This window comes from Balaenoptera ricei, chromosome 2, assembly GCF_028023285.1.
Source record: "Balaenoptera ricei isolate mBalRic1 chromosome 2, mBalRic1.hap2, whole genome shotgun sequence".
In the NCBI taxonomy this organism is placed as follows: domain Eukaryota; kingdom Metazoa; phylum Chordata; class Mammalia; order Artiodactyla; family Balaenopteridae; genus Balaenoptera; species Balaenoptera ricei.
Window position 1 is genome coordinate 48,860,849 of NC_082640.1, and position 27,864 is coordinate 48,888,712.

Below are 27,864 nucleotides of genomic sequence, written 5' to 3' on the forward strand. Positions count from 1 at the left end.
CTGGCTCTGAAAATTACACTAGCCCATAATCAGAGACATTACATGGTATCATGAAAGGCTTAGTTTCTCTGTAATTATACCCATATGTTGACTATTTGATGTATCTTACCATTGTACTTTCAATTCATCTTCATCTTTAGCTCTCAATTCCTTTCAGGGGGTTCTTTTTAGAATGCCTCATTGGCATGTTGAGTTGAAAAAAAGAGTTTCCTTTTAAATAGAAAGCATAATAGTTTAATCATTCCTGTGTATGCTATGCTGTAGCACTCTTAAGTGGTTGATTATTCTGCATTATATATACCATATTATCTGGTTGGTATATGAAAGACAACTGGAATGCTGATTGGTATCCAAGTAGCCACTTAAGACCCATTTTCTGGTCTTCACTCCTCATGTGTTAATAAACTTTAAGCTATCTTTTTGTGTATATCAAATAAAAATATCTGAGATGTATGCAGATATTGGTGCCATTCGTGTTGTATTAATATGTCAGAAAACCTTTAAAAAATAAATAACTTTCCACTTAGTCACTTGGATTTAATTTAATCCAATTAAATGGATTTAATTATTACCAATGACAAATTAGTCATATATACAAAATTGGGTTGATTCTTTTTTTTTTTTTAAACATCTTTATTGAAGTATAATTGCCTTACAATGGTGTGTTAGCTTCTGCTTTATAACAAAGTGAATCAGTTATACACATACAATATGTTCCCATATCTCTTCCCTCTTGCATCTCCCTCCCTCCCACCATCCCCATCCCACCCCTCTAGGTGGTCACAAAGCACCGAGCTGAGCTCCCTGTGCTATGTGGCTGCTTCCCACTAGCTATCTATTTTACATTTGGTAGTGTATATATGTCCATGACACTCTCTTACCCTGTCACATCTCACCCCTCCCCCTCCCCATATCCTCAAGTCCATTCTCTAGTAGGTCTGTGTCTTTATTCCCGTCTTGCCACTAGGTTCTTCATGGCCTTTTTTTTTTTTTTTTTCCTTAGATTCCGTATATATGTGTTAGCATACTGTATTTGTTTTTCTCTTTCTGACTTACTTCACTCTGTATGACAGACTCTAACTCCATCCACCTCATTACAAATACCTCCATTTCATTTCTTTTTATGGCTGAGTAATATTCCATTGTATATATGTGCCACATCTTCTTTATCCATTCGTCTGTCGATGGACATTTAGGTTGCTTCCATGTCCTGGCTATTGTAAATAGAGCTGCAATGAACATTTCGGTACATGACTCTTTTTGAACTATGGTTTTCTCAGGGTATATGCCCAGTAGTGGGATTGCTGGGTTGTATGGTAGTTCTATTTGTAGTTTTTTAAGGAACCTCCATACGGTTCTCCATAGTGGCTGTATCAATTTACATTCCCACCAACAGTGCAAGAGTGTTCCCTTTCCTCCACACCCTCTCCAGCATTTATTGTTTCCAGATTTTTTGATGATGGCCATTCTGATCGGTGTGAGATGATATCTCATTGTAGTTTTAATTTGCATTTCTCTAATGATTAATGATGTTGAGCATTCTTTCATGTGTCTCTTGGCAATCTGTATATCTTCTTTGGAGAAATGTCTATTTAGGTCTTCTGCCCATTTTTGGATTGGGTTGTTCGTTTTTTTGTTATTGAGCTGCATGAGCTGCTTGTAAATCTTGGAGATTAATCCTTTGTCAGTTGCTTCATTTGCAAATATTTTCTCCCATTCTGAGGGTTGTCTTTTGGTCTTGTTTATGGTTTCCTTTGCTGTGCAAAAGCTTTTACGTTTCATTAGGTCCCATTTGTTTATTTGTGTTCTTATTTCCATTTCTCTGGGAGCTGGGTCAAAAAGAATCTTGCTGTGATGTATGTCATAGAGTGTTCTGCCTATGTTTTCCTCTAAGAGTTTGATAGTGTCTGGCCTTACACTTAGGTCTTTAATCCATTTTGAGTTTATTTTTGTGCATGGTGTCAGGGAGTGTTCTAATTTCATACTTTTACATGTATCTGTCCAATTTTCCCAGCACCACTTATTGAAGAGGCTGTCTTTTCTCCACTGTATATGCTTGCCTCCTTTATCAAAGATAAGGTGACCATATGTGTGTGGGTTTATCTCTGGGCTTTCTATCCTGTTCCATTGATCTATATTTCTGTTTTTGTGCCAGTACCAAACTGTCTTGATTACTGTAGCTTTGTAATATAGTCTGAAGTCAGGGAGCCTGATTCCCCCAGCTCCATTTCTCGTTCTCAAGATTGCTTTGGCTATTCGGGGTCTTTTGTGTTTCCATACAAATTGTGAAATTTTTTGTTCTAGTTCTGTGAAAAATGCCAGTGGTAGTTTGATAGGGATTGCATTGAACCTGTAGATTGCTTTGGGTAGTAGAGTCATTTTCACAATGTTGATTCTTCCAATCCAGGAACATGGTATATCTCTCCATCTATTTGTATCATCTTTAATTTCTTTCATCAGTGTCTTATAATTTTCTGCATACAGGTCTTTTGTCTCCTTAGGTAGGTTTTTTCCTAGGTATTTTTTTCTTTTTGTTGCAATGGTAAATGGGAGTGTTTCCTTAAATTCTCTTTCATATTTTTCATCATTTGCGTATAGGAATGCAAGAGATTTCTGGGCATTAATTTTGTATCCTGCTACTTTACCAAATTCATTGATTACCTCCAGTAGTTTTCTGGTAGCATCTTTAGGATTCTCTATGTATAGTACAGTATCATGTCATCTGCAAATAGGGACAGCTTTACTTCTTTTTTTCCGATTTGTATTCCTTTTATTTCTTTTTCTTCTCTGATTGCTGTTGCTAAAACTTCCAAAACTATGTTGAATAATAGTGGTGAGAGTGGGCAACTTTATCTTGCTCCTGATCTTAGAGGACATGGAATCTGTTTTTCACCATTGAGAAAAATGTTGGCTATGGGTTTGTCATGTATGACCTTTATTATGTGGAGGTAGGTTCCCTCTATGTCTACTTTCTGGAGAGTTTTTATCATAAATTGGTGTTGAATTTTGTCAAAAGATTTTTCTGCATCTATTGAGATTATCATATGGTTTTTATCCTTCAGTTTTTTAATATGGTGTATCACATTGATTGATTTGCATATATTGAAGAATCCTTGCATTCCTGGGATAAACTCCATTTGATCATGGTGTATGATCCTTTTAATGTGCTGTTGGATTCTGTTTGCTAGTATTTTGTTGAGGGTTTTTGCATCTATGTTCATCAGAGATATTGGCCTGTGGTTTTCTTTTTTTGTGACATCTTTGTCTGGTTTTGGTATTAGGGCGATGGTGGCCTCATAGAATGAGTTTGGAAGTGTTCCTCCCTCTGCTATATTTTGGAAGAGTTTGGGAAGGATATGTGTTAGCTCTTCTCTAAATGTTTGATAGAATTCACCTGTGAAGCCATCTGGTCCTGGGCTTTTGTTTGTTGGAAGATTTTTAATCACAGTTTCAATTTCAGTGTTTGTGATTGGTCTGTTTGTATTTTCTATTTCTTCCTGTTTCACTCTCGGAAGGTTGTGCTTTTCTAAGAATTTGTCCATTTCTTCCAGGTTGGCATATAGTTGCTTGTAGTAATCTCTCATGATCCTTTGTATTTCTGCAGTGTCAGTTGGTACTTCTCCTTTTTCATTTCTAATTCTGTTGATTTGAGTCTTCTCCCTTTTTTTCTTGATGAGTCTGGCTAATGACTTATCAATTTTGTTTATCTTCTCAAAGAACCAGCTTTTAGTTTTATTGATTTTTGCTATTGTTTCCTTCAGTTCTTTTTCCTTTATTTCTGAACTGATCTTTATGATTTATTTCCTTCTGATAACTCTGGGTATTTTTTGTTCTTCCTTCTCTAATTGCTTTAGGTGTAAGGTTAGGTTGTTTATTTGAGATGTTTCTTGTTTCTTGAGGTAAGATTGTATTGCTGTAAACTTCCCTCTTATAACTGCTTTTGCTGCATCCCATAGGTTTTTGCTTGATGTGTTTTCATTGTCATTTGTTTCTAGGTATTTTTTAATTTCCTCTTTGATTTCTTCAGCAATCTCTTGGTTATTTAGTAGCGTATTGTTTCGCCTCCATGTGTTTGTATTTTTTACAGTTTTTTTCCTGTAGCTGATATCTAGGCTCATAACATTGTGGTTGGAAAAGATGCTTGATACAATTTCAAATTTTTAATTTACCAAGGCTTGATTTGTGACCCAAGATATGCTCTATCCTGGAGAATGTTGCATAAGCACTTGAGAGGAAAGTGTATTTTGTTGTTTTTGGATAGAATGTCCTATAAATATCAGTTAAGTCCATCTTGTTTAATGTGTCATTTAAAACTTGTGTTTCCTTATTTATTTTCATTTTGGATGATCTGTCCATTGGTGAAAGTGAGGTGTTAAAGTCTCCTACTATGATTGTGTTACTGTCGATTTCCCCCTTTATGGCTGTTAGCATTTGCCTCATGTATTGAGGTGCTCCTATGTTGGGTGCATAAATATTTACAATTGTTCTATCTTCTTCTTGGATTGATCCCTTGATCATTATGTAGTGTCCTTCTTTGTCTCTTGTAATAGTCTTTATTTTAAAGTCTATTTTGTCTGATATGAGAATTGCTACACCAGCTTTCTTTTGATTTCCATTTGCATAGAATATCTTTTTCCATCCCCTCTCTTTCAGTCTGTATATGTCCCTAGGTCTGAAGTGGGTCTCTTGTAGACAGCATATATATGGGTCTTGTTTTTGTATCCATTCAGCCACCCTATGTCTTTTGGTTGAGCAATTAATCCATTTAAATTTAAGGTAATTATCAATATGTATGTTCCTATTATCATTTTCTTAATTGTTTTGCATTTATTTTTGTAGGTCTTTTCCTTCTCTTGTGTTTCCTGCCTAGAGGAGCTCCTTTAGCATTTATTGTAAAGCTGGTTTGGTGGTGCTGAATTCTCTTAGCTTTTGCTTAGGTCTTTTCCTTCTCTTTGTTTCCAGCCTAGAGGAGTTCCTATAGCATTTGTTGTAAAGCTGGGTTGGTGGTGCTGAATCCTCTTAGCTTTTGCTTATTTGTAAAGGTTTTAATTTCTCTGTTGAATCTGAATGACATCCTTGCTGGATAGAGTAATCTTGTTTGTAGGCTTTTCCCTTTCATCACTTTAAATATGTCCTGCCACTCCCTTCTGGCTTGCAGAGTTCCTGCTGAAAAATCAGCTGTTAACCTTATGTGGATTGCCTTGTATATTATTTGTTGCTTTTCCCTTGGTGCTTTCAATATTTTTTCTTTCTATGTAGTATTTGATAGTTTGATTAATATGTGTCTCAGCATGTTTCTCTTTGGGTTTAACCTGTATGGTACTCTCTGAGTTTCCTGGACTTGATTGACTATTTCCTTTCCCATATTAGGGAAGTTTTCAACTATAATCTCTTCAAATATTTTCTCAGACTCTTTCTTTTGCTCTTCTTCTTCTGGAACCCCTATAATTTGACTGTTGGTGTGTTTAATGTTGTCCCAGAGGCCTCTGAGACTGTTCTCAATTCTTTTCATTCTTTTTTCTTTATTCTGCTCCCTAGCAGTTATTTCCACAATTTTATCTTCCAGCTGACTTATCCATTCTTCTGCCTCAGTTATTGTGTTATTGATTCCTTCTAGAGCATTTTTAATTTCAGTAATTGTGTTGTTCATCACTGTTTGTTTGCACTTTAGTTCTTCTAGATCCTTGTTAAATGTTTCTTTTATTTTCTCCATTCTGTTTCCGAGATTTTGGATCATCTCTACTGTCATTACTGTGAATTATTTTTCAGGTAGGTTGCCTATTTTGTCTTCATTTATTTGGTCTTGTAAGTTTTTACCTTGCTCCTTCGTCTGTAACATATATTTTTTAAATTAATTAATTTATTTATTTCTGGCTGTGTTGGGTCTTTGTTTCTGTGTGAGGGCTTTCTCTAGTTGCGGCGAGTGGGGGCCACTCTTCTTCGCAGTGCATGGGCCTCTCACTATCGTGGCCTCTCTTGTTGCAGAGCACAGGCTCCAGACACGCAGGCTCAGTAATTGTGGCTCACGGTCCCAGTTACTCCGCAGCATGTGGGATCTTCCCAGACCAGGGCTTGAACCCGTGTCCCTTGCATTGGCAGGCAGACTCTCAACCACTGCACCACCAGGGAAGCCCATGTAACATATATTTTTGTCATTTCATTTTTTTTTTTTTTTTGATGGGTGGTGCTGTATTCCTGTCTTACTGGTTGTTTGGCCTGAGACGTCCAGCACTGGAGTTTGCAGGCAGTTGGATAGAGCTGGGTTTTGGTGCTGAGATGAGGACCTCTAGGAGGCCTCACTCTGATTGATATTCTCCGGGGTCTGAGGTTCTCTGTTAGTCCAGCGGTTTGGACTCGGGGCTCCCACCACAGGAGCTCGGGCATGACCTCCCGTCTGGAAACCAAGATCCTGCAAGCTTTTTTTTTTTCTTTTCCTTTTTGCTTAGTCTTGTTTCACTTGCTCACAGGGTATTGTGTGGGGAGGCCTCGCACCAGGCACTTCACAGCAGAGTCCCTTGTGCGGAATGGCTGCGCCGACACCTCAGTTCAAAATGGCAGTGGCAGGTCACGTGCAGAGATCCTGCACCCATACTGTGATCTCGGGAACTTTTTACATATTCAGAATATGTTATCAAATTACTAGATGTCAAATATTTTCCCCATTTGTTGCTTGATTTTGAGCTTGAAGTATCTTTTTCATGAAGTTTTTCATTGAATATCATCAAAACTATGTGGGGGAGGATTTTAGATTTTATGTCCTTAGAAAGATCTTTCTTATTATTGAACTATGTAACTATTTTATTCTAACACTATAATTCTTCAGGTTTAGTTCTTTCATCTGTATGGAATTTATTTTACATACATTTTGTGATATGGGTCTGAGGTTATTTCACAGAGATAGAAACTGTCACAATATTAATTATGAATAATCCATCTATTCTTACTCTTGGGTAGCACCAAAAACTAAATTTCCTATTTTCTCCCTTTCAGAAAATTCTTTATTATATTCCAATATCACCTGTTTGACTAAATATAGTTATTTTTAAAATTTTTTATTGATTTGCTTTTTGCTTCACAATAGTCCTATATATATTTGAGCAATTTTTTTAAGATAAATATTAGGCCAAAAATTCTATAAAATATTCTATTGGGAGCTTGATTAAAAAACACAGATCATGCAGGTGAGTGACTTAGGTAACAGAGATTTCTCTATGTTTTTATGTGTATAAAACAATGGAATTAACAGTACAAGCCTCATGCCAATATTATGAAGATAAAATGAGTTACTATATGCCAGCATTTAATAGTGCCTGGTACTTAGTAAACTATTAGTATTTTTATCATTTATTATTATAAGTTTTTCCATCCAAAATATGGAATATATATCCATTTACTTGTCTATTAAGTAAATTTTTGAGTTTTTTTCAATTTAGGTCATATTTTTGTTAGTTTTATTTATAGATACTTTATTATTTTTATTATTCATGTGGATGGACTTGTCCTCTGTATTTCCTTATTGGATATTGCTACTTTATAGAACAGCTATTGGTGTGTTTATCATGTATAGGATTACCAAACTCTCGTCTTTATTTTTAGTTTTTAAGACAATTTTTTAGAGCAGTTTTTGGTTCACAGAAAAATTAAGAGGAAGGTACTGAGATTTCCCATACAAGCCCTTCCCCCAAAACATGCATAGCCTCCCCCATTAACAAGATCCCCCACCAGACTGGCACATTTGTTACAATTGATGAGCTTACATTGACACAACATAACCAAAGTCTATAGTTTACATTAGGGTTTACTCTTGATATTGTACTTTCTATGGGTTTGGACAAACGTATAATGACATGTATTTTTAACCTTTTTTGTCTGTGTTATTGTATTAAATTTGGTTCCATTTTTTAAGTAGACATCAGATAATCTGCAAAGACTTTTTTCCTCTCTCTAATATGTTAACATCAACTCTTTTTTCCTTTACCTGTTTTATCATCTAAGGTATTCATAATTGTATTGAATAAGAGTGGAGGTAGCAAACATCCTTATCTTATTCCTGATTCTATGGACTACCTTCATGTTTACATTGTCTTTAAAAATATATGGTCAAGTTACTGAAACAAAACATCACATAAAACTTAAGGATTACTTTCAAATTACAATTCTAATACATGCTTATTGTAGAAGAAAAAAATTAATATTTCATAAATTACTGCTAATTCCAGTTTTCAAAATAGGCATTTTTGTGTCCTTTCATCCAGTTATTACCTATATATTATCTATACATGTTGCTTTTAAAATAGTTATTTCATAGTCTTTATTTAAAATTTTTATTTTCTTGAAAGTTGAAGTATTAGGAATATATTACTCACTCTCAATAAAAATGACCAAAAACAGAGACCAATTCTGATATGATCCAAATGTTGGAATTGTCAGATAAAGAAGTTAGAGCAGTTTTCATTACTATGCTCAATGAGATAAAGGAAAATGCACTCATGATAATGAAAAGCTAGGAAAACTAACAAAAGCAGAGAGAGAAAAAGAAAATGTAAGAAAGAACCACACTGATATTCTAGAAGTGAAAGATGCAATATCTAAAATTTAAAAATCACTGAATGGGCTTAATAGCAGAATGGAGAAAATGGAGAAGAAAATCAATTGACCTGAAGATAAATCAATAGAAATGATAAAATCTGAAGAGAGAGAGAAAAGCACCAAAGTAATAAACTAAGCCTCAGAGACAGATAGATTAAGATTAATTTATCTAAAATGCATGCAAGTGGAGTTGAACAAGGGACGATGGGAGGGCAGAGGGGACAGGATAATGATATTTGAAAAAATAATTGCCAAAGTTTCTCAACTTTGATAGGTGGTGTAAATGTATAAACTCAAGAATCTCGGTAAACTCTAAAAATGACAAATATGATGAGGAGTATACCAAGGCACATCATTGCCAAACGGCTGAAAACCAAAAATACAGATAAAATCTTAAAAGCAGCCAGAGAAAAATGACACTTTATGACAGATGCACAATAATTTCAATGACATGACTCCTCCTCATATGTAATAAGTCTGAATACTACAAAATCATATTTGAGATGCTAAAAGGAAAAGCGAAACAAAACAAAAGCCTAATCCAGAATTCTATATGTGAAGAAAATATCCTTCGAGAAACATTTTTTTAATAAAAAAAAATCTAAAGGGTCTTCTGAGCTACACACGTCACTATAAGGAATAGTAGATAAACTTCTTTAGGCTGAAGGGTAATGATACCAGAGTGAAACTCAGATCTTCTGAAGAAATAAGAATTAAAAATGGTGAATATCTGAATAAATATAAATGATTGATATTTTCCTTTTGTCCTCATTTCTTTTAAAAAATATAGCTGCTTAATATATATCTTTATCATTTTATCTTTGTCTTATAGGGTATATTATTCTGTTGGTGGACTTCACCTGAAGTCTACAGCATAAATGATACCTAGTGTTGATAAATAACAAAAACAAAAATTAGTTCTTTGAAAGGTAAATAAACTGGTAAACCCTTAACTAGACTGAGCAAGGAAAAAGAGAACAAGAATTCACCAATGTCAGGAGTGAAACGAGTGTTATCACCAGAGTCAGACATTAATAAGATAATATAATAGCCCCATTATCCAAACAAACAATTTCAATGAAATGGACACATTCCTTGAAAAACACAAGACGAAATGGAAAATCTAAATAGCCCAAAACTTATAAATAAATTAAATTTGATATCAAAAATTTTTCCACCAAGAAAATGTTTTCTGTGGTAAATTCTATCAAACACTCAAGGTAGATATAATTTATATTACACAAAAGCTTTCAGAAAACAGAAGAAGAGGGGATCCTCCTCAAATCTGACAAGTGCATTACCCAAATGAATAAAATCACTTATGAGCACAGATGCAAAAATTGTAACAAACTACTAGTAAACTGAATCCAAAAGATATATATATTAGATAGATAATAGAGCATGACCAAATAGTGTTTATCCAGGCACACAAGATTGTTTTAACATTCAAAAATGAATCAATGTAATAACATAGCATTGGGTAATTTTGGTCAGTCTGCATTGACCACAGGCTTATAGCAAGAGCTACTGATTCTCAGCCAATGCTATGAAACCTATTAATTAAACTTCAATAATATTCTATAAACATCTGTACATGAGTTGTTTCAGAGCACACTTTATCAGCTTGCCAACATTGCTTATTAATAATTAGATTTATAAATTGCACCAGGTTTCAGTAGAGCCTAGTTGGGTTGGGGGAGGATGTAGGACCTCAAAGATTAAAGCAGGGCACATGGTTACAATGTACCTATGTGATCAGGAGCAGCCTTGGGGGCTTCCTGTTACTGAAATACTTCACTTGCATGCCAGTAGTGGTGTGAGAGCTGAAGGCAACACAGCAGTGGGAGAGCCAAGACCCTGTGTCTGAGATCCTGGACCTCTACCAACATGTATCCTTCTTCAACTGTTGCTTCACGCTATTGTTTGTCTATAATAAATCTGGTCCATGAGTATAAAGTGTCTGAGTCTCCAATTAGTGTCATAATTTGCCATATTTATAGAATTTAAGAGAAAAACACATGATAATTTCAATTGATATAGAGAAAAGCATTTGACCGATAACACAAATTACAATGATGAAAATTTTCATAAATTCTATAATTAGAAGGGATGTTTCTCAACCTGATAAAGATCATCTGCAAACAACCTACAATAATATCATACTTAAAGATGAAATATTTAATGCTTTAAAATAATGGGAAGAATAGAATAAGGATTCCCACACTTACCATTTTTGTTAAGTATTATATTAGAGATCCTAATTATTGAAATAAGGCCAAAACAAGAAATAAAATGTATAAAGAGTAGAAAGGAAGAAATAAAACTCTCACTATTTGAAGATGACATGATTGTTTACATAATAAATTCTAAGAAATCTACAAAACAACTACTGGAACTAAAAATGTGAATTCAGAAAGGTCTCAGATTCAAGGTAAATATACAAAATCAAATATATTTTTGTATACTAGCACCAAACAATTAGAAACTGAAATAAATCATCAAAAAACATAAGATATTTAGAAAAATTAGAAGGAGATATGTAAGTCATTTACACTGAGAACTATAAATTATTGCTGAGGGATATTAAAGATGACCTAAATGAATATATTATTGAGGAATGTATTATTTTCTTGAAATAAAAACCTCAGTGTTGGGCTTCCCTGGTGACTCAGTGGTTAAGAATCTGCCTGCCAATGCAGCGGACACGGGTTCGAGCCCTGCTCTGGGAAGATCCCACATGTGCTCCCCCATGTGGAGCAACTAAGCCCGTGCGCCACAACTACTGAGCCTGCGCTCTAGAGTCCGTGAGCCACAACTACTGAGCCCGAGTACCACAACTACTGAAGCCCACACACCTAGAGCCTGTGCTCTGCAACAAGAGAAGCCACCCAATGAGAAGCCCACACACCGCAATGAAGAGTAGCCCCTGCTCGCCGCAACTAGAGAAAAGCCCGCGCACAGCAACAAAGACCCAAGGCAGCCAAAAATAAAAATAAATTTATTAAAAAAAAAACCCTCAGTGTTTTTCCCCAAATTGAGCTAAATGTTCAATCTAATCCAAATCAAAATTGTACCAGATTTTTTTTCTAAGAAAAATAAAGAAGTTCAGACTTCGGAACCTGGTACTAAAATGTATATAGAAGTTCAAACCAGATAGAAGGGTTTTATTTTAAAAAGAAGAATTAAGATGTAAAATTTATACTACCCGATTTGAAGGTTATGTGGCATTGGTGAGAGAACAGAAATTCAGATAAATAGAACCGAATAAAGTCTAGAAAGACTCACACATATATGACCAATTGATTCTTGACAATAGGGAATGAGAATTCTATACTGCAAATCATGATGAAACAACTGGACATTTCTATGGGGAGAAAAGTGACCCTTACATCACACGATAAACAGCATTTACTAGAAAAAAAGCATAGATATAATTGTCAAAGGTGAAAAATCTGAAAAGGTGGGGGAACATTTACAACTTTAGCTGAAGATTTCTTAGCTTGTACACAGCACACAAATCACTGAAAATGATAACTATAACTGCATTGAAATAAAAGTTGTTTGTGTTTATTTAAGAAAATAAAAAACAAAGCACAGAATGATTAATGTTTGTAATACATATATCTTATGAAGAATTTCTACCCAGAATATATACAGAACTCATATAATTCAATAACATAAAAAAGAAACAATGTTTTAAAAAACAAAAACTTAAATGACTGTTCCCAAAAGAAGATACATCACTAAAAGGTACTAGTACATATTCATTATAATAGTCAAAATTAAAAAGACTGTCAATGCTGAGTGTTGGTGAAGATATGGAACAATGGAACTCTGGTGGAATGTAAAATGGTACAGTTACTTTGGAAAACTCTTTGCAGTTTCTTAAAAAGTTCAACATACACCTCCTTCTAAGTATTTATATAAGAAAACACTTATGCCTCCAAGTATTTACCTAAGAAAAGTGAAAGTATATGTCCACACAAACACTTGTCTGTTACAGTTTTAACCTGGAAGCCACCCAAAAGTCCATCAACAGGTGAATGGATAAATAAAATGTAGTTTATGGGTAATAAGAAATTATTATTATTATGATATTATCCATATGTTATCATGGGTAATATAAAAAAGAGCAAACTACTGACACAATATGTATCCTAAAATAATTATGCTAAGTAAAAGAAGTGAGATATAAAAGAGAAACACAGCATGTTTCCATTTACACTAAGTTCTAAAAAAAATACAAACTAATCTACATTGACAAAAAGCAGATCATTGGCTTTCTAGGGGCAGAGGAAGGAACAGACTGCAAAGGGGCAGCAGGAAATTTGCTGATGTTGGAAATTATTGGGATGATTGTAGCAGTGGTTTCACAACTGAATATGTTTGTCAAATGCATTGAATTATCTGTCTAAATGGATGAAGTTTATTGCATGTAAATTATATCTCAAAATTTGATTAAAAATATTATTCTGCAACAATAAGGGGGAACATGTCTTACCAGATATTAAAATGTTATAAATTATCTGTAAAGAAAACAGTGTTTTGGTACATGCATAAATTAACAGATGAATAAAATAATAACAAAATGCAGAAATAGTGCAATTGGAAATTTGGCATATATAAGAGTGACATCTCAAAAATCAGTGAAAAATGTACAGACGTTTTAATAAATGATATTAGGATCATGGATCACCATAGGGAATATGATAAAATTTGATCTTTTTTCACACTTTACAGCATGATACATTCCAAATGGATCACAGATTTTAAAAAGAAGTGGACACATTTTTCTGTAACCTCAAAAGGGGAAATTTTTCTAACTATGCCTCAAAATCAATAAATAATAAGAGAAAGGATTGTAAATTTGACTATAATAAAGAAAACGTATAATAAAAGAAAAACACCAAAAGTAAAGTAAAAAGACAGATGTCAAATGGGGAAATCTTTGCAATTTATATCACTGCTGAAAGATTTACATCTTTAGTATATATAGACTGTTGAAATAGATACAAAAAAGACCAAGAACCTGATTGAAATATGGCCAAGAGCTATGAATTGCCAGTTCACTAAGTAGAAAACCAAGTGATCCTGAAATATATGAAAAAATACCAAACTCACTCATAAAAAGAGAAATATAAATTAAAACTACCTGGAAATACAATTTTCTATTTATCAGAATGGTAAATATTCTAAAGTTTGGCAAACTGCTTTGTTGAGAACGCTATAAAAAACACACACTTTTATAGTTGCTAATAAGACATACAATTTTTAAAAATTAAGTAAAAAAGTAAATTAATACAGCCATTTTGGAAGATGGTTTGGCAATTTCTTACAAAGCTAAACATAGGCTTACCATGCAATCCAGCAATCATGTTCCTAGGTATCTTCACAAATGAGTTGAAAACTCATGTCTATTAGAAAACCTGTCCATTGAATGTTCATAGAAAATTATTCATAATTGCCAAAACTTGGAAGCAACTAAGATACCCTTCGGTAGGTAAATGGATAAACAAACTGTGATACATCCATACAATGGATTGCCATTCAGTGATAAAGAGAAATGGGCTATCAAGCCATGAAAAGACATGAAGGAACCTTAAATGCACATTGCTAAGTGAAAAAAGCCAATCTGAAAAGTCTACATACAGTATGAATTCTAGCTGTATGACATTCTGGAAAAAGTAATAAGTGGTTGCCAGGAGTTTGGCATAGGGAGAAATGGATGAATAGGTGGGGCATAGGGGATTTTTAGGGTAGTAGGTCCATTCTGTATTCTATGCAATGGTAGATACATTTGTCAAAACCCATAGAACTGTAGGACACAAAGAGTGCACCCTAATGTAACCTACAGACTTTAGTTAATAATCATGTATCAATTGTTCCATCAATTAAAACAAACGTACCACACTAATGCAAGATATTTATAATAGGGTGAAGTGGGGAGGGCTCTACGAGAACTTTATTTTCTGTACAATTTTTATATAAATGTAAAAAATGCTTAAAAAAATATTTTAAGTAAATTAGGCTAAACAACAATGGTGTTTGAGAATAAACAAAGGATAGAGTGGGGAATGGGAGATGGAGTGTCGTGAGGGGTGAGGAGGCAGGAAGGTCCTGTGTGGTGAGAGAGCCATCAGGGTCAGCCTCCCAGAGGAGGAGATGAGATGGTGCAAGTTGGAGGCCATAGCATGATGGGGAGAAGCAGCAGCTGGAGGGAAGGGGCCAGGGCCAGGGGCTTAGCAAAAAGCGAGGAGACCAGGGTCACTGGAGCAGCCCATTCTGTGGATAAAAGACCTGAAACCAGAAAGATGAAGTGACTTGCCTGAGATGGAACAACTCAGGACTTTCAGGTTGGTCAGAGAGACACACAAAAGGTCTGTGGACCAGCAGTCCTGTGACCTGTAAGAGAGACCCTCGGTGTCCTGGTGTCACGGGGACGGTCGAGACAGCTGTCAGAAGGATGAGTGGAGCTGCGTGTGGTCCCGGACAAGCTTTCCTCACACCAGTGTGAGTAACTGCTCTCTTCCTTCAACCTGCAGACCATGTGGTTTCACTTCACTTCTTACCAAACCCAGGACCATAACCCCAACTCCCTGTTATTAAACTAAAGGAGATAAATTCTTTTTAACCAGAAACCCCTCATTAAGAAAAAAAGGGGTAGACATTTTAGCTCTTGGCTGATACTCAGACAGAAGAGAAAATAACTGATTTCATTTACAACGTGGCTGGAGCACAAGCAGATATAGAATAAAACAGAGTTAGGAGGACAAATTCTTTTTGCTGGACTTTTTTACTATTTCACTTAAAAGTCTCCTGAGTATTTTGGATGGCTTGTGTCAGAGGCCCTTCCCTAGTTACAGCAGGGCAGGTGCACCCTAGAAGGCAGCTGGATTGGTGAATGGCCTGGTATATGTCAAACATTTTCAATGTAAACAAAACACCAGAATAAGTCTGCCTGTTTGAAACTGGCATCAACTCAATTTCTATTTATATCCCAGCTCCACTATTCTAGCAATAGGAGGGTTATCTCACCTCTTTTCCATGCTGAAAAATAATCATTGTTTCCTAATAGGGTTTGGGGGAAGATTAAGCAAGTTGGTGCAAGTAAAATGCATAACATAATGCCTGGAATAGAGTAAGTGCTTACTAAAAGCCTAAAAATAAACCAATGAACAACGAACGATCTGGGCATACACTTCTCTTTACTGTCACCAGTGAAGTGATAGTGAAAGAGGGAGACAATGCTTCTAAAGAGCCAAGAAAAGCTTTACATAGCTTTTTTAAAAAGTGATACCCAAAGTGCTGTCCTTAACTTCTAGTGTCCCATGAAACATTAAAAATCTCTGGTACGTAATAGGAACTCAAGGCAACGAATCTGCCTCTTTCTCCCCTTCCTTCCTCTTTCTCTTCATTACATTATTCCTTTCTCATGGTTTTTTATCTTGGATTTTAGCACCACATCCCAAGGAAAATGAAACTGATTTCTCGCTTTCTTGCACCCCTGACATTTTACCTGGCACCAGCTACTGTCTATTCTGCCTTTTCCAGTGTTGCTTATGTCCACACCATCATGTCCATCCCCATGGCCTGCATCATTTCTCATCCCTCTGTTCAGTCTCTTCACCTTCCAGCCATTTGTCCTAATCCTGCCAGAGTCGTCCTTCTGAAACTCAGGCCAAGCCACGTCACTCCATTTTACATCTTCAATACTAATGTATTCAAACCCTCAAAAAGTAAAGAAGCCTCATTTTATTTTTTGTTTTTTACTGATTCTTGCTCAAATATATTTGACCATTACATATCAGAGATTATTTCCAAAAGGTAGATATTTCTCATCTCCACTTTCTGCAAGAGAAAACTGAGCCTCCTTGAAATTAAAAACATGCCTATATCCTTGGAGCTAGGTAAAGAGCAGAGCTGGCTTTCCTGACCACACCTTTCCCTCTACTATACCTCTCTGCTCATGAGTCTGTTTATAACATGGCAGTTTCATCTCAGAACTACCAGAAAAACTACAAGAAAAGTTTATACCTTTATTGAACCATTTTAACTTCAGAGAATCAAACTGAAATGTTGCTCTGATTATTGTCAAATGCTTTTTTGAGTGTGGTTCCCTTTTTGGAGCGGCAGAATCAGCTCTGCTTATGAGCAGAAGTTATCCCCCAAACTGGCATGGGCACAGAAAAAGCGCTACACCCCCATCTGGATCTCTGCAGACATCCCTTCCTGAGAACATGTCGTGTAGTTCCACAGGACTCAGAAGTAGCCAATCAAATAAATAGCCAGTTCAGACTGCTGGTCTTTGATGATCAAATCTGTAGAATTACAACATACTGTGTTTGAAGGTATGTTATAGGTAACATGTGATTTGTTGGACAAAGGACAGATTTTGAGCCTCTGGTCCAGATGGCCTGCTCTACCCAAACCCACCTAAAGACCCTCAAAGACAAAATAGGAACACTTCCCACCCCCTCTGTGATGTATTTCTGAGGATCAGTTAATTAAAATGATACTAGTGAAGATACATCTGTACAGCATATGTGAATGTCTCCCAAACAACAGTACACAAATTTGACCCTTTGCTTTTCAAATGTCTCCCCAAATCCTATGATTTTGGGGGGAGACTCACGTTCAGGGCCAACACCCACTCTCTAAGGAAGTGGCCTTGAGTGGTTTTGCTTCATAAAGACTGAGTACCACTTTCCCTTTGGTAAAATGAGAATAAGAATGACACAGGGTTTCTGTAGAATTCATGCAAATCACCTATTAGTGTTTAACCAACATGAGTTACCTCTCCCCAGAACAGGAAGAATGGACACACTTAAATCACAATAGTGGACGGAAATGGTACTGCTAAGGACTCAGGACACCAAATAATAGGCATGGCTTCACCAGGAATAAGATTGGTAGGACCTGAATCCACGCCTCTCACTCCTAGGGGTCTTGCCACACCTGCTGCTACCCTTCTTCCTGCAAGCACCATTAGAGGACAAAAAAAACAAAACATAATGCCAAAATACATTTGGCTATGTCATAACCCCTGTGCAATACGACGCAATGTAAATTTAAATTACACAGTGTGCTTTAGTTGAGAAGACCAGAGGCATTGGGGGCACCCCTGAGTAAACAGCAGCTAATGCAATCCAGGCAAGCACATAGTAACTCTACCCTAGTCAGCATTTATGCCCACTTGGAGAGCAGCCCCTTTACATACATGTAAAAAAGATAATTACTACAGGAAAAAAAAGAGCAGGTATTGTTTATTGCAGGGATGAGGAGGAGTGGGGTTTTGAATGCACAAAGCAGCCGGGCAGCGTGCAGCTACTTCAAAGAGGAACAGAGTGTGGAACCGAGGCTCAGCCACTCCAGCATCCTTCCATGTCCAGGATGCGCCAGTCGTAAATGGACACATGCGGTGACGAAGTTGCTGGAGCTTCTTTACAGAAGCTTTCCCTCGTCTCATCTTTAAACACCAACGAAAGAGAAGTCACAGCACTGATTGGCTTCATCAACAGCCTGTGGAATAAATGATGCTTAATGACAGGTTTTAAGCAGCTTGGTCACCCCTGGGTGCGGATGGGATGCTGCGCTGAGCGGAGTCTCTGGTTTGCCAGCCCAGCCGCCGGCTCCCCAAGTTCCTGCAGCTGCACGGATGAATGAGGGAGTGGAGAGAGCGAGGCTGACTAATTGAAAAGGGGGAGCACTTTACAAACACCATTACGTGAAATGTGAGAAGTGTAACGTGGCAGGAAGCAGGCGGCACCTGGTGTCAGTGGCTAATTGTGTTGTTCGGGTGACAGGTTAGCCCAGGGCGCTCCTGGGAACCCGAGCCGTTCACTTGCCTTGCAGGCGCCACGTCCTCTGACTCGGGCTTGGATTACAGGATGGACCAGTTGGGTGGCAACATCCCCCGCAGGAGTCACATTTCATTTCAATGAACGCATGCACAGATGACATATCTTTATCTTACCCTTGCAGGGCTGGGACAAGAGTCATTTTTGCCACTTACACAGGGATGTCTGGTTAGAAGGGGCAAGTGAATTCAAGGAGTGTATTGGGTTCTAGAACGTTGGGAAAAAATTTTAAATAGAGAGAAAGAAAAAGAAGAAGTAAAAGAAAGGAGAGAGGAATGGAGTGAAAGAATAAAAGAGAGAGGAAAGGACAAAAAAAGGAAATGAAGAGAGAAAAAATCAACAAAAAAAGAATGAATTTTTGTACACAGAAAGATTTTTTTAAATTAAAGCCAGTTTTCCATAAGACATGATAATATCCATGAATGTCCCTCCTCCATTGTTATTATTTTTACACACAGGCATCATAAATAAAGGCAAACTTCCTCAGTAGGAATTAATTATATTTTCAGGGAACATTGGCCCTTGGTTGCCCTAATAGTCCATTTATTCCAAACTCTAATATAATGTACACGGAATCCTGCTTGTTTAGGGTTCCTTACTGGAACATTAGCATTCAGTCAAAAATTTATATTTACAGAGAAAATTATCCAGTTCTGAAGGAAAATGAATGAAATGAAATATTTCATGTAGTCTTCAATTAGTAAGAAGAGCTCATGGTCTGTGACAGACATACTGTAATAACGAAAGTCAAAATAATTTTCTAAAAAATCAAATTTTAGATGAAGAATAACTTAGGCAATGTATTTTGGCTGGTCCTAATTTTCTAATAACTAGTATCCTGGAAATATTTTTGAAAAGCCCAAAAATTCTGGCGAGTTTATTTTTCGATTTAAGTCTAAGATACATAGACTAAAGCAGTTTCAGTGGGTGTGATAAACCATGTTATTGAAAGCTGAGGTGTTGGGACTTCAAGTCTCAAGTCCCATTTGCAATACTTGTAAGCTGTGTGACTTTAATCACGTAGCTTAACCTCTCTAAGATTCAATGCCTTCATCTGTACATTATGAACAAAAATGTCCATTTTGTAAGGTAGAAAGAGGAGCGAAGAAAAGATGTATAAAGGGCTAAGCACCAGTGCCTTTCATACAATCAACATTCAGTTCTTTGCTTCTTTAATTGGAAGTTGTGTTAGCATTTAGGACAAAATTGGTGAATATATTCTGCTTTTTAACTAGACATTTTTTAAATAACCCAAAAAATACCCAATGCATTAATATATTCTTCTAAGCTTCAAGCAGCAAATATAAATGACAGACAATATCTCTTCTTTGCCTGAAGATAATGTAAATTCCGTAAGCAGACAGGAGACTTACCCCAAAGTGGATCTATATTGACTGCTTATCCCCAGGGATATATTGTATACGTAACTCGATGCATCTGTTACTGTTGTAATTGGGAACCAGAAAAGCCATCGTTGTGGAGAGAGAGAGCCAGGCTCTCTGCAATGTCAATGAGGTAGGATCAGAATGACATTTTCAGCATAATGTTAGCCAATTAAATGTTGGAAATATGTATGCACTGCTCCAAACCACCTGTCATGTGCCTGGGTTCCTAATGGGGAAAAGGAGGAGGTCACCAGAAAGAAAAGCAACAATCAGGAATAAAAAAATGTGAGTGTAAAGGAAAGATTGGCTAAAAACTGCAGCACTCGGGAAGAAAGTCCCAATGAAAATGGCTGTTGAATAGTTTTATGGAGAATTACAATGGTTGCTCAAGCTCCACTGCATGGGTCCCATATTTTGGAGAAAATTTTACAGATACCCTACTGGCAGCTTAATGAAAGAATGCTCCAAATCATCTCAGAGAGGCAACAAGAGGTACTAAAAGTAGCTCCTTCCGATGCTGCCACCGAAAAAAAAAAAAAAAAAGCCTATGTTCTCCCAATGAGGTTTTTCAAAAATGAATTACGCCATTAAGTGCCAAGAAGAAAATTAGCTATGAGCTTTTAAATTTAAAATGATCCCCTTTTTAATTGTAAAACAGTGGCACTTAACTGCTATTGATCCTGCTGAGACACATTAGGGAACAGGGTCACCATAACTGTTAATATTCACTGCTTAGTGAAAGAGCATCAAAGGACATTTTAATGTCACAGACTTTCTCAGGGAGTTTTTAAAGAAGGTTTGAATCAGCCAGCCTATGAATGAAAAGGACATGAGGTAGACAAATGTAGAAACAAATGTGATAGCAATTTTCTGCTAATCAAATCATAACTCAAGATTGATTTTTTGGCAAAAGTTTATGTCATATAGATTTCCAAGGCTGGTCGACATTTAAAAGTCAGAGTATATATTTTCTATAGACTGGGACTTTTTAGATGATTGTCCAATAGGGAATTTTTGTTTATTTTTGAACACAGAAGTGTAAGAGAGTTTCCCTTCTGGGGAAGACCATTCCACTTTTGCACACTTCAGACGTAAAGAATGTGAAATGTCAATGGTATTTTATTCAAAACTCAAAGTCTGTCCTACTTTTTTGAAATATTTATTGGGTTAGACAATAAACCACAGGTGAGTCTTCAGTTTTTAAAGGTAAAAACTACATTTTTAGAACGCATTCAGAGGAGGTTTTCTTTCTCCTTTTGCCTGGATCCTGCAGTGAATTTGAAAATATTGAATTTGTGGCATCGTCGACTTCTAGAATGCTGAACTTTGCCAAAATAGGAAACTGAACAAAGGTTAAAATTAAACCCCCCTATCCAAAGCCCTCTGTTACATAAAAGAGAAATGTTGAAAAGGTAAATTTAACATTGTATTGGATACTTCTAAAAATTTTTAAATCTTTTGTCAGTCTTCATTACTGACCAAAACATGTCTTTGCCTCTTTGCAATGCCTGTTGCTCACTATGCTAAAGAACTCTTGCTAAAATAGTATTAGCATTATTTTGGTCTCTAGTTCAAAAATATTTCTTAATTGCCTACAGAAACATTTTTTAAGGTGTAAATTTTGGCAAATAAAATCTTACTGGAATTGCTAAGTAGAAACGAAATTAACCAAAGGAAATAAATGGTTTCTTCAGGCAGCTTAAATTCTCACTGTTTAAAAGAAGGTATTTCATTCTTTATGACATCACTGAGGTGTTCTCAGGAGTATCTGGGTACTGACTGAAAGCCACTGACCTACAGAATGTATTCATTCTTAGATTCAGGTGCCAGATATTTGCCAAATGCCTATTTTCTGGGATATCACTCTGGGAACCAAGGAAACTTTCCAGGCACTAAGGAAGTCAGAAACTTAGGAAGATGATACAGATAAGAAAACAAGAAATTCTGATGCAAAAAATGCCCTAATGGAGTTCAGATCAGAGCAGGAGAGGTGAAAGAAGCATTCCCAAGAGTGTGATTCAGGAGCTGAAACTCTGAGGATGAACTGATGTTGGCAAGATGAAGACTTAGTCTTGGGGCCTTTCAGGCAGGAAAAAAAAAATAAATTAAAAATGCAAAGTTGTGGAGTTAAGAGTGAGCATGTGTATGGCAGGAAACACAGCAAGGAAAACAGAAACCAAACCACATCATGCTAAGGAGTGTGACTTTTATTCTTTAAAATAATGGAGGAACAATGGAAGAATTCTCAGTAAGTAAATGATGTGATTGGATTTATTATTAACGTTATTACTCTTCCAACAACGTGGAGAATGAACTGGAAGGGACAAGCAAGGTTGGATGCAGGGACTGCAGTTGGAAGGTCGTTGTGGCAATCCAGGTGTGAAATGGTAAAACACTTAATGATGGAAGGAACACTCCAGATGGAAAGAAACGTTGTCTGAGTGGTTAACTGGAATTGGAAAGAAAGGAGGAGGTGGGTGTCAAGAATGTCTATTGGATTTCTAACTTAGATGATCATGTGAATGATCTACCTTTCTACCATTTACTGTAGTTAGGTTTACTGAATGATTCATATGAGTCTCATTTGTGGCCTGTTGAGATTATCTTCAAAGTGTAGGTGTCTACCAGGCAATTGAACATGTAGATCTGGAGCTCAGAAGAGAGATTGAAATTCTAGCCAGATTATCCAGGAAGACATCCTAACTCTAGAGGTCCTCAGATGGGCTTCAGGGGCCTCTGAGCGCTCTAAAATTCTTGTAAAATTGTGTGTTCTCATACGTACAGTAATATGGGGAAATTCCTTATTTAAACTGATTTTCAAAAGGATCAGGAATCAAAGATCTATACAGACAGTAAAAGAGAGTCAAATGTGAAATTCTGAGCATTATCATTTATGAAATTGGAGTTAGCCTAAAATATGAAGCCTTCCATAATTTGTCCCCATTTCTGTTTTCAAATCCATACTGTTTTACCAAATCCCTCTTCTCTGGGCAAATAGCTTTACTAGTGTCCAAGGCACCCATGATCTTTCTTGCCTCCAAACGTCTACCTCTTGACCACCTGTCAATTTCTCACTGCATATCCTAGTATCACTCTACTTAAAGATCCAATTCATGAAGTTTGTGGTTATTTTCCTTTCACCAACCCAAATGCCCTCTTCCTTGTCTAAATTTCAGCCAAGCCTCTTGTCAGTATGTTCCATTTGGAATCTAACAGTGCCTAACATTTAATAATTTTTCAAAATAAATATATAAATCATATCTTGAAAAAGCTCTTGAGGGCTTCCCTGGTGGTGCAGTGGTTGAGAATCTGCCTGCCAATGCAGGGGACACGGGTTCGAGCCCTGGTCTGGGAAGATCCCACATGCCGCGGAGCAACTAGGCCCGTGAGCCACAACTACTGAGCCTGCGCGTCTGCAGCCTGTGCTCCAAACAAGAGAGGCCACGATAGTGAGAGGCCCGCGCACCGCGATGAAGAGTGGCCCCCGCTCACCACAACTAGAGAAAGCCCTCGCACAGAAATGAAGACCCAACACGGCCAAAAATAAATAAATAAATAAATAAATAAGTAAAATTAAAAAAAAAAAAAAAAAGCTCTTGATATGCTATTTTGTGTGATTCTTTAATGATGTGTGTATATACATGTATATATGTGTATTTGCATATATATGCAAATAATTTGCTATATCTTGCCTTCCAACTAGACTATAAACGCATTGAAGGCAACATCTATGGTACATTTCTAAGTATAATTTTGAGCACATAGTGAGTATTTACATACCAAAAGATCAGGAGGATGAAGAAAAGGATAAAGGGAAAGAAGTAGCACACCAAATTCAGTAGAAAGAGTTCTGAGCTGAAATTTGGAAATCTAAGCACCAGTTTTGTCTCATCCACTTTTAAGATATTTGACATCTAAAATGAAGAAAAATTTGCCTGCTCTATTTGTATCATGAGACTGTTGTGAAGATTAAATGATATATTGTATATAAATTATTTATATAATATATAAATACATTTTATAAGGTGTACTTAAGTATAATTATATTTTATCATGTGGAATAAAGAATTCCTATTAATAAATATATATATAAATTAATCAAAAGAAGAAATTTTAATGATAGTCCATAATATTTTTATTTTCTTTCCTAAGTACTAAACATAGTTTTAAATGATTATAATTATTTTCAATAATAAGATTAGTTGAATGATTTTTCAATTAATTCCAATTCCAATGGAAACAAATGCGATCACAGTAAAACATGTAGCAAAATCTATACTCTGTGCTGCTAAATTTCTGTAACCGGTTAATAATTCTAGCCAGAACAAGTTAAAAATGATCATTCACTAATTCTGGTGATAATAAGACCAGTCATTTTTAGGTGAAGTGTAAATATACTACAATTTATACAGAAAGACTATTCCTAGAAATTGATCAGAAATAGACTTACGGTACATAAACATAATTTTTCAAAAGACTTAGGGGAACTAAATTTAGAGACTGCCAAATATCATTTTAGACTAAGAAAAATTTACTTTTTCAAGAGATTTTTTTGATTTAGTTTTTACATAACAGTTTATATTAGAATCAGTATTAAATACTCATAAACTAGGACATAACTGTATATATTTTTTGCACATCAGTGATTGGTGCTCTGTTCTTTAGTTAATAAATGTTCAGAATATATGAGCCTTTGCAGTAAGTGCATTAAAGGGATTGATCAAAATCTTTGTGTATTTTTTATACAAAATTTGAGTCCGTGAAAGCTTACTCCTAGATACCTTTTACAGAAACAAAGTAATTTTGGTTCACATATATGTGAATTAAATCACTGCAGTTGGGATGGTTAAAAAATGTGTTGGGAAGGGAGAGGGTATGAACAGTTTGCAGATTAGAGCAGAAAGAGGTGTTTTTGAATGATCCCTTCAGAAAGTTTATAGAAGCAGATTCTAAATATGTCCCATTCTCAGAGCTGTGGATTAGTAGAGACTGGCCTGATGGTTGTGAGACAGCCAAACTGACAGTGAGGCATGTTCCCACCATGTCTTGGAGCCATGAACCCGAATCGACACATCCCCCTGTCCTTGCCCTCAAGGCTTTACAGAGTCTGAAGCACATACATTTTGAGGGACCCTCTCAAAGAAAGAAAAAAATGAATTACAGATACAAAATTAGTTATGAATGGAAATATTCATTTAGAATAAGAAAAGAAATTATAAGTTTTTGAGACTTGGAATTAAGGTCCATTTTTCTGTGGTTGCCTAAGGAGTTTGCTAAAATGCTTATGAACAATGGTTCCAATGGCAAGGTGGCTTTTTCCTCACCTGGGTAGGTCTCACCCTGGCACTGCCCAGCACTCACAGGGACCCACTCACAGGGGCCATGAAGCTTAAGCTGCATGGTATTGTTACTGAGAATCCATAAGAAGCCATTGGCTGGTTACCTGTTATGGCTCCACATTCAGTCCATCCCATGTAAGAAGCTCAGACAATGTTCTGTGGAAAAGACAACATCTGTACTTTGAAATTCCAGTTTCCCACTGAGAGAAAAAAATGTTACTATGGAATGAACAGTGGGCTTGTGATTCTTCCTGCACCTTGACTGCCTCACTTTGTACCTGTCACAGTCTCTGTGGAGAGAAATTCCAGGCCTCTCACTCCCAGCTATGCAGTTGAAATGCCTGTGTACAAGGTAGGGAAGGTGTATCCTCAGCAGCCCACAACTTGGTCCTCAGGCTGCCAACATCACAGATTAAATTTCTCCAAACCTGGCAGTCTGGAACTGTTCAGAAATCATACGACGGCTATAGGCCCGTCGTGGAGTTTCAGGTGTGAGGATATGAGTCGATTGGCCTAAACCTAAGCCAACTGTTGATGAGAGTTAGGAAGTCACAACACCTCTCTGTCTGTTCTGACACTCCTACAGGTCAATAACATTGAATTTGCACTTCAGAAGGGGAACGTTATTTAAAAAATAATCCAGTTGCTTTGGTAGCTGACAGCCAGGAGAGTCAAAGAATGTGATAAGGGTGTGAACTGTCCATTCCAGCCTCCCAGACAGGAAGAATGGAGCACCTCAGGGAGGAGAGGTTTGTAAATCTCACCTTACAGATATAGAAAACTACTGGTCACCAATAAGAAGAGGGAAGAGGGGAGGGGAAAATTAAGGGTATGGGATTAAGAGATACAAACTACTATGTATAGAATAGATAAGCAACAAGGGTATATTGTATATCACAGAGAATTATAGCCATTATCTTGTAATAACCTATAATGAAGTATAATCTGTAAAAATACTGAATCACTATGGTCTACATTTGAAACTAATATAATATTGTAAATCAACTATACTTTAATAAAAAAATTATTACGAAAAAAAAGAAAGCTCACCTTGCAGGTACATGGGAGGCCAAAACAGGCAGACAGCAGGTGGTGATGGGATGCCTAGATCAGAATCCAAGGAGTCCAGTCGAAATAGGGTCGTCAGATAAATTACAGGACACTCATTTACTTTCCAAATTCAGAAATGCACTAATCATTTTTTAGTATAAGTACATCCCAAATATTGCATGGGACATATTTATACTAAAAAAATATTTCTTGTGTATCTGAAATTTAAATTGAACTCAGAGTCTTATATTTTTATTTGCTAAGTCTGGCAACACTAGTTGGAAATCCAAATAAAAAGGAAACTAAGTTAGCCAGGACCATTCAGTACTAGGAAATATAAAAGCATTCCAACTACTTAAAGCAAAAATAAAAACAAATGTTGCACAAATATATGGTCAATTGACTTTTTACAATAGTGCAAATACATTTGGACAAGGAAAAGTGACCAGAACACCTGGATATTTTTATGGAAAGAATAAAACCTGATCCCTATCTTACATCATGCACAATAATTAATTTGAAATACATCATATACCTAAATGTAAATGCTAAAACTCTAAAGCCCCTAAAAGGCAAACATAGAAGAATATCTTTGCAACATGAGGGAGGCAGAGATTTCTTAGGATACAAAATAAAAAGAACTAAGCATAAAAGAAAAATTGATAAATTGGTGTCTTAGATTGAGTTCCCTAAATGCAGAGTTTGAGAGGGGGCCTCTTATGTGAGTCATTTATTGAGTGAATGCTTGCAAGAGACATCTGTAACAAAGTAAGGGAAGCAGAATAGGGCAGTGGAGGAAGCTCAGCAAAGAAGTGGGGTCAGCTACAGTCCAGCCTCTGTCTAGTCCTACAAGGAGCCCCAGGACACAAATGGCCCCTCAGTGTTGTCCCACATGGAGGTCAAGGGACAGGCCTTTTGTACTGCAATAACAGCCAGTCATTTTTCTAAGCCACTTCAGAAGAGAGAATGGCATCCCAGTTATTTCTAGATGAGATGGCTCTCTTTGGCTGAGAACAATTCTCCTGAGAAAGCTATTGCCATAAGCCTTTAGCAACCAATGTTCGCATTAGCTGGGAATGGGTCTATTACCATTGGAGCTCATCAAAATTAGAAACTTCCAATGATCAAAAGATGTCATTAAGAAAATGAAGAGTCAAGTCACATATTAGAAGAAAATATTTGCAACTCATGTGTCTGATAAAGGGCTTATATCCAGAATACACTGAAGAAAATCCTACAAACAACTCATGTTTTTAAAATGACCAAAGGTCTTATATGTAGAAAACCATGAAAAAAAAAAGTTAGAATTAATAAATGTGGCAAATTAGCAGGATACAAAATCAACACACAAAAACCAGTTGCATTTCAATACAATAACAATGAAAAATCTGAAAAGGAAATCATGAATACAATTTCATTTACAATAGCATGAAAAGAATAAAATACTTAAGAATTAACTTAACCAAAGACGTGAAAGTTTGATTTGCACAATGAAAACTACAAAATATTGCTGAAAGAAATGAAAGAAGATACAAATAAATAGAAACACATACGATGTTTATGAATTGGAAGACTTGATGTTGTTAAGATGTCAATACTATACAAAGCAATCTACAGGTTCAATGCAATCCCTAACAAAATCCC